This window comes from Acanthisitta chloris, unplaced genomic scaffold (assembly GCF_000695815.1).
Source record: "Acanthisitta chloris isolate BGI_N310 unplaced genomic scaffold, ASM69581v1 scaffold44743, whole genome shotgun sequence".
Taxonomy (NCBI): Eukaryota; Metazoa; Chordata; class Aves; order Passeriformes; family Acanthisittidae; genus Acanthisitta; species Acanthisitta chloris.
The window spans coordinates 243-16,574 of NW_008666270.1; the positions used below are offsets into that span (position 1 = coordinate 243).

Below are 16,332 nucleotides of genomic sequence, written 5' to 3' on the forward strand. Positions count from 1 at the left end.
TTAAAAACTCTTAGACTTAAAGAAAAATGAATGACAGCACATCAGAATAAGAATGTCACTTTCTGGGCAAGAAAGCTAAAATTTATCATTTTCCTTAAAGACAGAGACTTTAGACTTGGCCACAGCAAATATGATTTCCTTGCTTTGTTCCATGCATATTGTTAGACCGGAAAGAAGTTTTGAAATCTTGGCCAATTCTCAGATGGGATTTTATTGAGGAGAAAAAATATAGCAAGTCATCCTAACATTGCAAATGACTCATCGGTTGCCTGAGGGAACGCTCCCCTGGGACAGGCATGCTGCTGGTGAGGAAGTGATGAAGCTGCCAGGCCACTCCCCCAGAGAGTTTCACTCGAGGAGTGCAACCTTCATAAAGGACTTCTCCCCAGACACTACCTTATTTGATTGTCTGTCTCACAGAGGGAGCCCAGAAGCCACGGGAAGGGCAGCGCAAAGTAGCGGCAGCAACTGCACAGCCAGTTGGGTTTGATCCGGAGAAGCAAAAAGGAGATCATGAGAAGACTTTAAAGGTAGGGGGAGATGTATTTTGAAGTCCACCAGTTAGTTTTGATGTTGAAAAATAATCAGAATGTAGGAGTTTTTTTCTCAGTAAAAATTATAGTGCATGGAAGAAGAATGGAGGAGATCCATTCTCAGGATGGGATCGTGGTCATGAAGAAGTTCCCCCAGTGAATGGGATGTGGAGGTTGTCAAGGCTCTGGGCTGCTTTGGAGTGAGGCTTTAGGAGGTGGTAATCTACTTTGTCTGATGTAAACCTTCAATATGTTTTCATAAAGAATGATTGTGCAGAAGAAATGAAAACTGAAACAGTAGGGAATAAAAGCTGAAGTCTCTCAATCCATGTGAAGATATAAAGTGTTTTTCTTACAAGAAAAAAAAGTAACATCATATAAGGTGATCTAAGCAAATCTTGTGACTAGTTATTGTGGTTTCTTTATAGGCATCATAAAGATACTGGTCTTGGTAACTGTGTCTGAGGACTGTACAGCACTTAGTCTTTAGCTTCACACCATCCTGTTGACACTGAGCAAACAAGAAGGTGTGTTTTGGGAGAGAATGACATCCATTCTCTACTTTTCCATCCCTTGACAAATGCAGTCAAAATGCACATCATGAGACAACACGCTGTCTTTTTCACTGTTACTCTGATTGTGGTAAAGGAAGAGGGAAGTGGTTGCAGGGTAGATCCAGTGGTAGAGAGTGTGTCTGGGTGGGGAAGCAGGAGGAGAAGAGGAGAGAGAATGAGGTATTTTTGGATGTCTTCACAACAGTCACAAGTGTTTTCTGGGTTTTGTTCCTGCTATTAACCTGCTACTCAGGGTAATGCAATACTATTAGAGTCTTAACTTTCTACAGGCAGATGCACAGCCTGAACTTCTGCTGACATTGCTGAGTAATTCCAGGGAGGGATAGGGGCTTTTTGTCAGCTGTGTATAGGGTAGGCATAGTTATGCTTACAGAGAGGGAATAATCTAACCTCAGAGGAATGCAACAGAAAGAGACTAATCATAGAGGAGGGCAACAGAGAGAGACTAATGTAAGCACAGAGGAAGGCAACAGTGGAGTGGGTTGAGTACAAAGGGCTGCTCAATGCAAAACAGAATTAGGATGAAAAGAGAAGGGAAACTTCTTTGGGCTTTTTAGTTTCCTTTGATTTGCCACAACTATTCCAGTAGTATTGAATCAAGGCCTGCCTAGGTCGGCAGACAAACACTTGAGTAAAAGTGAGCAGATCTGTAAAGTGATGAAGTGTGGGTTTCTTCTTTCACCTTTTCAGCCTTAAAAGTTTTGTCATGACTTAAGCTGATAGTCACAGATTGACATCAGTTAAGGTACTGACCCCAGGTCTTGTCCTGCCCTTTGGGAGGCATTGAGAATTTTGCCAGCAGCTCCAAAGGCTTGAAGGTCTGAAGCCCTGATAAACTGAAGCCTCACAAACTAAGTACAAAGGCTGGTAATCGTTGTGGATTATTACAGTGCTGTATATGATGGTTGTATTTTCCTACTAATATATGCAGGAGGAGGCGAAAAACACTAATTAGAAACATCCTGGGCAGATGAAAAGGATAAAATAAATTAATGGAATGGCTGTGTCAGCAGTTTATGTATCTCATCCTGGAGCACAGTATAGAGAGGCACTGGAGTTGTGTTTTTGGGGAAAACTAAGCTCTGCAAAGAATCCCAGAGCTCCAATGACCAAGAAAATTCATAGCTCAGTATCCAACAGGTACCAAGCTATTCACGGATGGATTAAGAAGATAAAATTGAAAAAAGCTAATTAAAACAGAGCACGGTTAATTCAGATACAATTATGTTCCCTTATCACAATATTTGCTGCTGAAAACACTAATTTTTGAAGACTGTGGGTAGTGTTTCAACATTCTATAACACTTTTTGTTTCCTCTGTTCAGGCACATCAGGAAGAGAAGCCTCAGAAACCGATAGAAATGAACGGGCCTAGGCCAGCACGAGAGTCCTACGATTATGATCTCATTGTCATTGGTGGAGGCTCAGGTGGTTTGGCAGCTGCCAAGGTATGAGAGGGTCAATACAGGTTTATGCTCTTCTTGTAAGTAGGTGGATCTTGGATTTGCATATCTTTAACACTGTAGCACAGAATCACTGAGGCTGGAAGGGACCACAATGGTTCACTTGGTCCCACCTCCCTACTCCAGCAGGGCCAGCCCAGAGCACATGGCTCAGGATTGTGTCCAGATGGTTCTTGAATACCTCCAGTGAGGGAGAATCCATGACCTCTCTGGGCAACCTGTTCAGTGCTCAGTGACTGCACAGGAAAGAAGTTCTTCCTCATATTCAGTTGGAACATCCTGGGCATCAGTTTTTGCTGTTCCCTCTTGTTTTATTTGTTTCCCCCACTGATAAGAGTCTGATCCACCCTCTTGGCACTTCCCATTCATGTACTTGAATCCATTACTGAGGTCCCTCTCAAGTGTCTCTTCTTGAGACTGAACAGTCCCAACTCCCTCAACCTTTCTTCAAAAGGCTGTAGGGGCATAACATCTCCATCAGGCGACTGACTACTTTGTTGTGTACATGGACTGTGTGATGAAGCTAGCGCAGAGATGTTTATTGCATCACTTTTCTGCCCTGGGAAAGAAGAGGTGTGCAGCTAGGGAGCAAAATTGCCTTATTCCTTCAAATTGGTGTATAAAGTATATTGATTCTTAGTGTTCTCAAGTGATTGTAGGGTAGAACGGAAGATAGGAGATCAATAAAGTCAACATCACAATCAGCAGTACTGTGTGTATTTCAAGTCAGTTTCATAAAGTTGAATGAAACAGTTTTACATACGTAAACTTCTGACTTACTCGTAGATTGTTCAATTTTTTTTAATGAATGAACAAACAGTGCTTTTAAAAACCTGAAGCAAAACAGAAAACCAAAAACCACCTACACAGCTCTCACACCAAGTCCCAGATATCTGCACTCACGTCTGCAGCAGTTTGAGTAGATTGGTTAAACGTGCTCTTCACTGTGACACACAGAGCTTTGTGTGCACATCTTCCTGTCTGTACAGTGCTCAGAGCTTGTTACTTTGAGGGTATGTCTCCACAGCAAGTGCAAACTCTGCCACATTGACTTCATGCAACCCAACCACTGCTTCGGGCCAAAGTGCCAGGCCGTACCATCAGTTCACACAGAACAGCTCCAGCTGCAAGCAGCTTTGCCCTGTTCATGCAGCACAGCACTGAGCCCAGCAAGGTTTGAAAGCCTGTGGGGCAGGTTTTGTGGCTGTGGGCACATCAATCTGCAGGAGAGGTGAGATCTGTTTGGGATCTCTGCCGAGGTGGCAACACATTGCTGTGCTCTATTATATGAACATACAGCTGAGTGTAAGCTTGGGAGCCCATGAATTCTAGTTAGCTAGCACTAGTAAAGCTGTTTTGAGCTGTGTTTAAGAGTTGTCATTAAAAAGGATGTTTAATGACACGTCTCAGTCCCTAACCTCTCTCAAAGGTGCTGCTGATGGGTAGAAATTAGCTTCTTGGCCAACCTAGACCTTTATTGGAAGTGAAAATCCAGAACATCTATATTTTCCAAAGGTGTCAGCAGACTGCATTGTTTGAACTCTGATTTGCATTTTACATGCAACAACATACATATAAAATGGAAATTCTCATTGTCAACTGTTTGGAGAAACAAGTATTACTGGTAATGTAATGTGGAAGGTTGTCCAGCTCCTCCCAAACCAAACCCAAGGCCTAGGAGTAATATCCTGTACCTATAGTTATTGCTTAAACTTCTGAGAACTCATCATGTGATACAGCACAGTTGTGGTTACTTCAAGTAGCAAAGTTATTTTGCTGCATCTCACAGGGGGATCTGTCATGGCTGTTTCTCAGCTATGCAGTGCCTACTTAAGTATTTTTCCCCCCGATTTTTGCCGCCTTCTTAAAAAGCACAAAAGGAGCAACAGAATCAGTATAGAAATTCCAGTTCTCAGTATCATTTCCAGACACTGATTGTAGATTTGCTAATGAAAATTCTCAGGGGAATTATAGAATCATAGGATTGTTAGGGCTGGAAAAGGCCTTCAAGATGATCAAGTCCCAACTTTGACTGAGTACCATCATGCCCACAAACCACAGCACCATGTAAACTCATTTTTTGAACACTTCCAGGGATGATGACTTTCCCACTTCCCTGGGGAGCCTGTTTCAATGCTTAGGTAGGGTTGGACTTGATGATCTTAGGATTCTTTTCCAACCCGTTGAGTCTATGATTCTATGGATTAGGAATTTGCTAAGTATGTTAAAAGTAAATAGGCATGTTGGGGTGTAGTCTGAACAAACCAACAGGATGGAGGAGGGAAGAGAATGTTTGACTCACAGAGTCTTCTGTGTGTCAACTGGTGCCATGCCATTGGGTAGCAGGATGAATGCCTTTTCTTTTTTCTCCTTTCCTCCTTTTTTTTCCCCCCTGCTGAATGCACAGATGAATTCAAATTAATGACTGTCTGTCTGTTCCCTTGCAAATCATTCATGGTTACTTAATTAAAAGTCACAAAGATTTTTCAGCAATGTATGATGTCATCGTCTACGCCAAATTTTACCTCTAATATGTAGCTATGTCTCCTTTTTAATTTGCTTTTCAGGAGGCTGCCAAATACGAAAAGAAAGTGATGGTACTGGACTTTGTCACGCCTACACCTCAGGGAACCTCATGGGGTAAATTTCTCATCATTGCAAACCTGTTCTAAAGGAGCTTTACCAGAGACTCTGATTCTCATCTTTGAGATCAGCCACACTGATGTGAAAAACACATTCTGTTCCTTTCAGGTCTTGGAGGAACATGTGTAAATGTGGGCTGCATACCTAAGAAGTTGATGCACCAGGCAGCTTTACTGGGACAAGCCTTGCAAGACTCACACAAGTTTGGGTGGCAGTTTGCAGATGAAGGTAAAGGAGAACACTTTTAAATGAGGACACAGATTTGTCACTTGTGCTGAGAACAATGAGGTGGTTCTTACAGTCAAGTGCTTGTTGCACTGGAGCATGTGCTGGCTTTAAAAGTGTGAGGCAACTGAAGTTACACATAAACTTCAGCACTTCTCAAGTTTAAATCCGTGAGATTTATTGCCCTGCAGTATTTGATCTGTTTATTTATAGCTTCTGATCATGTTAGTGATTGATAAGGTTGTTGTGTGAGTAGAGGCAATAAGGTACTACTCTATTTCCGAAAGTACCACAGCATCGAAGGGAATGGAATGTTCCCTGTTAGAAACCTTTTGTAATTGCAAGCAAGGATTTCCTTTCTCTCACTCTCTGACTTTACTATGTATGAAGATGAATTTTATGCTCTGAAGCACATAGGATTGGGGTTTATTTAGGGTGGAATCCTGTGGTGGGGAACATGAGAGGCACCTCTCAGAGATGCACAGTCTTCATTTATTGAGCAATCACTTGCTCACAGCATCCCTCAATATAATTCAGCAAGTCTAAATTTTCCATGTTTTAAGTCATCTCTGTTCCACTGTGACCTCTCCTGTCGTCTATGTTGATGTCACGTTGTGAATTTCAGTAGAGTTACCCTGCAATTAAAAAGGAATAAGATGAAGGTGACTGAAAAAAAATCTATTTGGGAATTCAAGTTTCACTATGGAAAAAGAAAAACTCAAGCTGAAATATGAACCTTTCTCTTTTGTTTCTGACAGTCAAACACAACTGGATGACCATGACGGAATCTGTCCAGAATTACATCGGCTCCCTGAACTGGGGCTATCGGGTCGCACTGAGAGACAACAAAGTCACATATGAGAATGCGTATGGAGAATTTGTTGGGCCACACACAATTAAGGTAGTCCCTAGCCAAGTTTGCTGTGTCTTCCTATGGTGCTTTCTGAATAGAGATGCTTTGCAAATAGAATGGTTTTTCCCTTGATAGGAAAGTGAAATACTGCATCAAGATACCTGGATCAAGGAGAGTGTGGCAGCAGGACTAGGGCAGTGCTCATCCCCCTGGACTCGGCACTGTGGAGGTCACAGCTCAGTGCTGTGCTCAGCTTTGGGCACTCACTGTCAAATGGACATTGAGGTTCTGGAGCGAGTCCAGACAAAGGCAACGAGGACAGCAAAGGGCTAGAGCACATGGGGAAGGGCTGAGGGAGTTGGGTTTGGTTAGCCTGGAGAAGAGGTTCAGCGATGACCTCATGACTCTCTCCAACTCCCTGACAGGGCTTGGAGAGAGATGTGGGATGTCTTTCCCAGGGAGAGAGGCTGCAGGGAGAGAGGACTAGAGGGAATGGCCTTGAGTTGAGCCAGGGCAGAGTCAGATTAGATGTTAGGAGAAATGTTTCCCTGTGAGGGTGTTCAGGCACTGGAATATTGCCCAAGGAGGTGGTGGGGTCACCGTCCCTGAAAGTGTTGAAGAGGCATCTGGATCTGGTGATGGAGGATATGGTTTAGGGGTTCCAGCAGTGACAGTTTAATGGTTGGACTCAATGGTCTTAGAGTTCTCCTCCAACCCTGACGATTCTATGACTCTGTACTTACTTTGGACTAATGCTTCGCCTGCAGGCAACAAACAAAAGAGGAGTTGAGAAGCTGTACACAGCTGAGAGATTTCTCATTGCCACTGGGGAACGACCTCGCTACCTAGGTATACCTGGAGACAAGGAATTCTGCATTAGCAGGTAAAAACGGGGAGGAATATGAAGTCATTTATTGTGTGTAATGCTTCCCCTGTAAGAGAAAGTGGTGAAGCATAAGCAGAGCTGCTTGGTTGCTGATTTTCTTCCCTATGTAAGCTTTGCTGGGGAAAGTAAGGATAGGAGATTATCTATAGATTTTAAGGTGTCTAGTAGACACCACAGGAGTGTGAGTGACTGGCTAGGATGATTCTGTTCCTGACTCATAACAGCAACAACTGAGAAATTAATCAGCTCTGCCCCAGTTCCCAGCACGCTCACTTCCTTTCCATTCCTTATAGTCTTCCAGTTCACAGAACTGAAGTGTTTTTGATAGCCAAGAGCACAGTCTGCTTGGAAGAAACTTCCATGTCAGGTATCAAGGAATGTGGGAGTAGCATAGCAGCTGATGTTATGAAACTAGTAGAAGCGTATCTGTCTTCATGCACTGGAGCAGTCTTGAAACTCAGTCCAAATTTATATTCAGCTACTCAGTAAAGTTAATTCAACTTCTGGGAAAACTGGTTCTAAACATCTGGTTAATTGATCAGGCCAAGCTATTCTAGCACCATTTTGACCAAAACCAATGGGAAATGTACATGAAATGTGTTTTCACATCAAAGTAACTTTGAAATTACTTAATGGAGAACCAGAGATTGGAATTACAGGCTGGCAAACCTATAGCAATGAAATAAAGAACTGGTATGATCCCAGTGAAACCAAACCACCATGTGGTATGTTTCCCTTCTAATAGGTAGTGATGAAGTTAGAGATAACAGATAATATAACCTGCAGAGTGGTGCTTTAAGGCAACATTAAGGTGGAGAGTTAAAGACTATCAGATTGAGACTGTGTGTAATCTCCACTGGGTTCCTTGGGGGATAGCAACCATGATACAACCTTTAATTACACAGTCATATTTTATTCCAGCACCACATTTGCAGAGGGATCTTTGTTTAGCCTTGGTAGTTGTGGACTGACAAAAAGACACATTGTAGGTTTAAATAGTTGGAGGATTGCTTTGACAAGCTCTGCCCAAGTCTCTGCTGAGTGAGTGTGGTACCTCCATGAGTCCTGGCTTCCTTAGAAGTCCTGGTTTATTGTCTAGGTCCACAGTGTGGTAGGACTGACATGAAGCATTTGAAAGAAAAGGAAAGCAAGCAAAGAAATGTTCTCCATAATTTCATCCTTCCCTATCTCCGCCTCTTACTGTGGTGTACACTAATGTGTTTTGTTGTGGGTACATTTGGCACTGTGTATAATGCTTTAGCAAAAGGAGAAGTCTTCAAAGCAGTGAAGATGGTATTTTTATCTTGAAGCTGAACCCCTTCCTCTTTTAGTCCTCAGGAGCTAAAATCTTCAGCACAATATTTGAATCAAGATTCAGAGTGGAGAAAAACAAACCTACCTTTTTTAACGATTTGTCCTAAAGTTCTGTTAAAAAACCCAAACAAACCCTCAGCATTTTTGTGGTGATTAGAAGTTTTCATACTGGGATTTTTTTGTGTGTGTACTCCTAATTACAACTTTTTAATCTGTTGTGTGTTGATCTTGTATTCCAGATGAACGTCCAAAAATTTTTTCAGATTTTTTTAGTGAGCAGAAAGAGGAATAAAGTCCTATTCTTACAGAAGAAATCAGAGAATTTTAGGGGTTGGAATGGACCTTATTGATCCTCCAGCCCCAACCCCCTGCCCTGGGCAGGGGCACCTCCCACTAGAGCAGGCTACTCAAGGCTTCATCCAACCTGGCTGTGAACACTGCCAGGGTTGGGGCACCCACAGCCTCCCTGGGCAACCTGTGCCAGTGTCTCACCACCCTCACAGGAAAACGTCCTCCTAATATCTAGCCTAAATTTCTCCTCTTTCAATTTGTGCCCACTGCCCCTGTAAACCACAATATATTGCTCTGGCTGCCTCTAACCTTCTTTTCTTTCTTCTCCCTTTTTTTTTCCCCCCAGTGATGATCTTTTCTCCCTGCCTTACTGTCCAGGGAAAACCCTGGTAGTTGGAGCTTCCTATGTTGCCTTGGAATGTGCAGGATTTCTTGCAGGCCTTGGATTAGATGTCACTGTCATGGTGAGATCCATTCTCCTGAGAGGATTTGACCAGGATATGGCGAACAAAATTGGTGACTATATGAAAGAACATGGAGTCAACTTTATTAGGCACTTTGTGCCAATCAAGGTAGGCTCAAAGTGGTATGTGGCTACAACTGACTGGGATATACTTATCACAATGTTTTGAGATATAAATTGTTTTAATGTAAGTTATTTTAATGTGGACTAAAGCTGAACTTGCAGTACAGGATCTGCTATGATATAGTATGAGTTAATTTTTGTTTTAAACTAAGTCCATGAATCTTAATTAAATCACAAAGTACAATTTGATCTGAGCATTAAAATTTTGTGAGGTTCCAGAATTCATTGGTTTGTCAGAATTACATGGGTTAGTATGTGTTCTTCCACCTGCTCATCCTGGTCCTGCAAATGTTGAATGAACTTAATTCAGCATTTGCCCTGAAATCTGTGAAACTTCTTGCAGGCTCATGATGGAGCAGGTGCAAGATTTCCTCTAAGATCAGGATCCAGTGCATCACAAATAGTCATATTTTTCATTGCCAGTGCTCAAATTCTCACCCGGCAAATACTGTTTATATGCCCAGGATTAGTGGACTATCCAAAAAAGTGAATGGGCTTTAGAAGTGTTTGTGGGAGTCCTTTACCTGGCAAAGTCCTGAAACACTTGCTCAGTTTTCGTTGAACTCAGTAGGAGTACTCATGCAGCGAGATATCACAGAACCAGTTAGGTTGGAAGGGACCACAGAGGTCATTGGCCACCCTAGAGCACATGGCTCAGGATTGTGTCCAGATGGTTCTGGAGTACCTCCAGTGAGGGAGAATCCATGACCTCTCTGGGCAACCTGTTCAGTGCTCAGTGACTGCACAGGAAGGAAGTTCTTCTCCATATCCAGGTGGAACTTCCTGGGCATCAGTTTTTGCCCATTGCCTCTTGTTTTATTGGTTTCCACCACTGAGCAGAGTCTGATCATTCTCTTGGCACTTCCCATTCATGTACTTGGAACCGTTAATGAGGTCCCTCTCAGTTGTCGCTTCTTGAGACTGAACAGCCCCAACTCCCTCAGCCTTTCCTCATCAGTTAGGTGTTCCAGTCCCTTCATCATCTTCCTTGCCCTCCCCTGGACCTGCTCCAGGAGCTCCATGTCTCTCTGGCACTGAGTAGCCTAGAACTGGACACAACACTCCAGGTGTGGCTTCATCAGGGCCAAGCATAGATGCAGCCTGACCTGCTGGCAGTGTTCTTCTTAATGCATCCTAGGATTCCATTGGCCTTCTTAGCCACAAGGGCACATTGTTGGCTCAGGGACACCCTGTTGTCCAGCAGGACCCCCAGGTCCTTCTTGGCAGAGCTGCTCTCCAGCAGGTCAGTGCCCAACCTGTACTGGTGCTTGGGGTTATTCCTCCCCAGATATGTACATGTGTAGGCAAATTCAGCCTGAATTTGGATCAGATTAGATAAGTTCTGGAGCGTTTCTAATGTAAAATTGCCTTATCAAAGACTTCAGAAGGTGCTAACAATATTTTTCTTAATGACTTAGTCACAACAGTTCGTTCTCAATTATTCTGAAATAGGAAATAATTCATTAAGCAATTTTTGATTTAACATTAAAGTAGTATGTTTCCGAGTCTAACACTTTGGGGGTGAAACCATCAAATTCAGTGAAGACTGTTCATTTTCACCCTTAGCCATATCAAGAGTAGCTTTACAAATGCTCTTGCCAGTTACCATGGTGTAGGGCTGAGCCTCTCACAGAGTGGGAGTCTTGCTGTGAGAAGTCAAAATGGATATTCAAGGAACTTTTTCTGCACATTTCCCTTGTGTAAATCCCATGTTGCATGAAAAGCAGGGATCGCAGAATGATCAGAGTTGGAAGGGACCCTTGAGGATCATCTAGTCCAACCCCTGGCCCTACACAGAACATCCCTGAGAATCACCATGTGCCTGAGAGCATTGTCCAAACACTCCTTGAGCTCTGTCAGGCTTGGGGCTGTGACCACTGCCCTGGGGAGCTGTTCAGTGCCCAAACACCTCTGGGGGAAGAAACTTTTTCTAATATCCAGCCTCAACCTCCCCTGACATAACTTCATGCCATTCCCTTGGGTCCTGTCACTGGTTGCCAGAGAGAAGAGGTCAGTGCTGCCCCTGCACTGCCCCTCATGAGGGAGTTGCATCTAGCCATGAGCTCTGTCCTCAGTCTCCTCTTCTCCAGGCTGAACAGACCAAGTGTCCTCAGCCATTCCTCATGTGGCTTCCCCTCAAGACCCTTTACCATCTTCATGTCCTTCCTTTGGACACTCTCCAATAACTTAGTATCTTTCTTCTATTGTGGCACCCAAAACTGCACACAGCATTTAAGGTGAGGCTGTCCCAGCACAGAGCAGAGTGGGACAATCACCCCCCTGGACTGGCAGTGCCTCACCTGATGCTCCCCAGGACACGATGTCCCTCCTGTCTGCCAGGGCACACTGGGACTCCTATTCAACTTGCCATGGACTGGGACCCCCAGGGCCTTTTCACAGCACTGCTTTCCAGCCTCTCATTCCCCAGTCTGTACAGACAGTCAGGGGTGATTATCTAGCTCTTGTTTCAAACATAGCTTTTGGCAAGCTCTAATGGAGGATGAGAAAGAAGGAAGCTGTTTTGACAAGCACCTAAATGGCAAGCAGGCTTCTCCAGATGCACTCTGTGAAGAGCAGTCCATCCCCCTAGTCACAAAGTGTATTTCACCCTGTCCCTTCACTACATGTCTTCGTTTTCAATGGGAATAAAATATTTGGCCTTGTTTCTGGTTGAGAATATCCTTCAACTTATTTTGCTGGATATGTTTTTAGCAGGTTTTCTCATCTCTTTCAAATGCTGTTTTTGAAGTTCTGGATGTTGTGCTTATTAAAACCCTTTGTTGGGATGTCTGAAGGCAGGAGATGAATTATGATAAGTAATGCTGCCTTTGAACAGGAGCAATTTAGCGGTGTTCCTTTAAAGTTGGTAGGATGGCATAGTAGGCATTTTTAAATTAGAAAACTAAAGGACAGGGGTAAAAACTTCATCAGAAACTTTGCTTTTTCTGTCTCTCAGTACTGAAATTGGAGTAGGAACTAGGGCAGTTGTTTCAAAGTACCTTTTCATCTGTAGAATCCCCAGAATCATGTTGTGTTGCACACTTGCCTGTCTCTTGTATGTACAGCCATGTGTTGGCAACAGGTACCTTGCCCTTTCTTTGGAGGGTTAGGGAAGGACTGCAGCTTAGGATATCCAGTACTTCCCTTGCAGTCCAGTGGATGTTAATGAGGACAAAGAATTACCCTCCTACATAGCTTCAAATTGTATTCACTTGTTCAGCTGAGAGGAAAAAGGAGTATATGGGAAAAAAAATCTGTGGTATTCTGCCGCATTGTTTTCTGGTATATTGGAAGGTAGAAGGAAGTGTATTTTGGGGTTCATTTTGTTCTAAATAAACTGTCATTTTTTATTACTTTGAAGAAAGAGCAGAATTGCCAAAAGTTTTTTTTTCCCCTCTTTTTTATTTTACTTTGCTAGAATAGACAGCAAGCTGCTGCATGACTTGACACAGAGTGTGCAGCTGGATCTGTAGCTAAAACTGGGAGTATTTATTTCAGCTGACTCTGGGAAACTCTGATGAGGCTTTTTTTCTCAATCTGAGGGTGTTTTTTTCAACCATTTAGAGCCAGCTGCTGCCCTCTCCTGCAAGACCATGGCAGCTTTACTTGTTGGGTTGATGTCATTGAAGCAAGACCTAGGGCTGGCTATGACAGTGGCTGCCCATGGCTGGAAGGCATGATGGTCTACTGGCAGCAGTTGGAAAAGACGTATAATGTTGTTTCCAGGTCTTGTAAGAGTTTCCTTCTCCCTCACCTCCTCTGTGATGGCAGCTCCCATGGTGGGCTTGGACAAGAACTTAGCTATCAGCCAACTTTTATAAAGAGAAATGAGGTTTTGTTGTGCTGGTCCTGAGAATAAATGCATGGACAGAATCCAAAATGTTTAAATATGCAAGTAATAATCACGAATCTAAAGAATCTGTAGAACAAATGCTAAATTTAGGGTCACAGTTAAAACACTCTCAGTGGTACATGCGTGCAGTTCTGGTGTCCTCAACATAAGGACATGGAACTGTTGGAGCAAGTCCAGAGGAGGCCATGAAGTTGCTAAGAGGACTGGAGCATCTCCCCTATGAGGACAGGCTGAGGGAGTTGGGGCTGTTCAGCCTGGAGAAGAGAAGACTGCGTGGAGACCTCAGAGCAACTTTTCAAGATCTGAAGGGCCTACAAGGAGCCGGAGAGGGACTCTGTGTTAGGAACTGCAGTGATAGGACAAGGGGTAATGGGTTCAAACTGAAGGAGGCAAAGTCTAGATTGGATGTGAGTGTGGTGAGACACTGGCGCAGGTTGCCCAGGGATGTGGTGGCTGCCCCTACCCTGGCAGTGTTCAAGGCCAGGTTGGATGAAGCCTTGAGCAACCTGCTCTGGTGGGAGGTGTCCCTGCCCAGGGGAGGGGATTGGGACTAGCTGATCTGTAAGGTCCATTCCAACCCCTAAATTCTATGATTCTATGATATGTGGTAAGACAAATACACATCTGGATATTTGCATTTGAAACTAAACCTTTTTTTTCACCTTACCCTCAAATGTTGTAGGTTGAGCAGCTTGAGCAAGGAACTCCTGGAAGACTGAAAGTTACAGCCAAGTCCACAACAGGGAACCAAATAATGGAAGAGGAATACAATACTGTGAGTTCTGTCTAGATACATCAAGAGCATGAAATAGCCTTCCATTTAATGTTGTGATCTGGGGAGGGAAGAGATTTATCCACCCTGTAACTTTTGAATAATTATTTTAATTATTCCAATGTGCTAATTGCACATAATCAATGAATTAATGTGAAAAAAGTCCCTTAATCCATGGCCATTGTGCCTTGCCAAATCATTTGCATGGTTTTGGAAACCTGTTTCTCAGCTGAGGAATGTAGATGAGCTTAGTCATGTGGAATCAGTTGCAGGATTTTTTCCCAGTGGGATACTTCTAATAAATCATAAGTAATGATTTATAATAGTGATAGTAATAATCGTAACTAAAGTGTGTTTTGTAGTTAGCACAAAACAATGGTCTGTGCAAGAGTTAAACAAACATGTGACATGTCATCTCAAGACCTGTCATTGTTGCATCTTCACAGAAACAACTAATACCCTGTAGCAAGTCAGTCAGGAAACTTCATTACTTGCTTAAACCAGTAAAACTGAAGTGTACATTGTATTTCTGATTGATTATTGCCATCACACCTCCCCCCACTTATATTCATAGGCCTTGATACAGCAAGGGAGAACAAACATGTTTTGAATAGGGTATTTGGAGCAACAGAGAAGGCATAAAGAGAGGCATTTGCCAGCCTGGGACTTCAGACTGCAAATGCTGTGTGCCAGTGGCTGTATTTACCTGCGCAGAGCGTCAGTCATCCCATCACAAGGCCATGCCTCAGTGCATCTGAAGTTTAACAGTAACAGCAATGCTGTTGCACAGGGCTGTAATACTACTTTTTTCCAAGTCCATAATAGTGAGAGCTTTTTAGCAAGCAAACCAATACCATCTCTTCATCAAGGAAACTTCTGATTTTATTGCTGCTACAGCTTTCAATGAAATGCTGTCACTCTTGGAAGCTCTGAGCTGTGTGTGATGCATTTTAAGACCTTCACCTCTGAAGATCTGGCATGCTTGGTCATCTATAAGACTTGGAGGATATCTCTGATTCCCTCAGCACAGCTCCTAGTTGTCACGTGAGAAGTATTATGTACTTAACCTGGGCAGTTGTCCAAAACCTCAAAAACACGTAGCACTCTTCCTTGTGAGAGCATAAGATGGAACTTGATTTGCTTGTTAAGGTAGCAAGAGTTGATGCCAGGGTAGGTAAGAATCTGGTAGGGATATGACATAACACTGCTATAAAAACTGTGAGAAAATAAAGAATCTGTTTCTAACTGATATGTTTAGAATTTGTTTAGAATGCTCTTGGGGTATTTTTCTGGGGAAAGTTATTTGGCTGGTTTTAATCTCATCATTAAAGGCTGGTACTGTTGAGTCATGGGGGTGGTGTGGCCTGTCTGGAACTTTGTGAATGTACAATGGGTAAGCAAATGTATTCACCTTAATGGGGCCAGGATATTAAACCTCAGTGTATAATGAAAATAACAGCCAAATGCAAATGCACTATTGGGGTGTTGAAGATCTGTAACATGCATTGCTGTTTTGCAGGTGTTGCTAGCAATTGGAAGGGATCCATGCACAAGAAAAATTGGTTTGGACAAAGTTGGAGTGAATATCAATGAAAAGTAAGGACAGATCTTTGTATACCACTCACTGCTGAGCTTGTGTCATGTGCTGTTGCAATGGTACTGGTGCATAGGCATTCACAAGTTTTGAGGGAAAATCTGTGTACATTTGGGTGGGAGACGATGTAGCAAGTAGCTGCATCTGCTCCCATAGTGCTGACACATTTGCTTTTTTGACACTGAAATGTCAATTCCTGTTTGCTGCGAGGCAGAAGTGTCTATTCCTTTCTGTCTAAGTGCACAGGTCAGTCTCGGCTTCTTCCACTTACAGGGCTTTCTGAGGTCTGTCAGTTGTTCCTTGTACTCTGTTATTCCCATCTCCTTGTTTTTAACTACTCTCCATCTCTTGGGGCAGACATCTGTTTGTTCATACAGTCTTTTAGTGCAGTGACTTTTGTTTATATTTTAATGTAAATGCTACTATATTGAATCATCGAATCAAAAAGGTTGGAGGAGACCTCTAAGATCATTGATTCCAATCATTAAATCATTCCAATCATTGTCTGTCACTGTTGGAACCCCTAAGCCCTAAACTGTATCCTCCAGCACCAGATCCAGACACCTCTTAAACACCTCCAGGGATGGTGACTCTACCACCTCCCTGGGAAATTCCAGTGCCTGAACACTCTCACAGGGAAAACATTTCTCCTCACATCCAATCTGACTCTACCCTGTCTCAGCTCAAGGCCATTTCCTCTAGTCCTCTCCCTGCAGCCATGGCAGGACACACATCCCCCACCTCT

General features: G+C 43.2%; 1 pseudogene; it reads left to right on the forward strand.

Annotated features, from left to right (window-relative positions):
• The first annotated feature begins 448 nt into the window (after positions 1-448).
• LOC103799680 lies at positions 449-15,649 on the forward strand (annotated as a pseudogene).
• Positions 15,650-16,332: the final 683 nt, after the last annotated feature.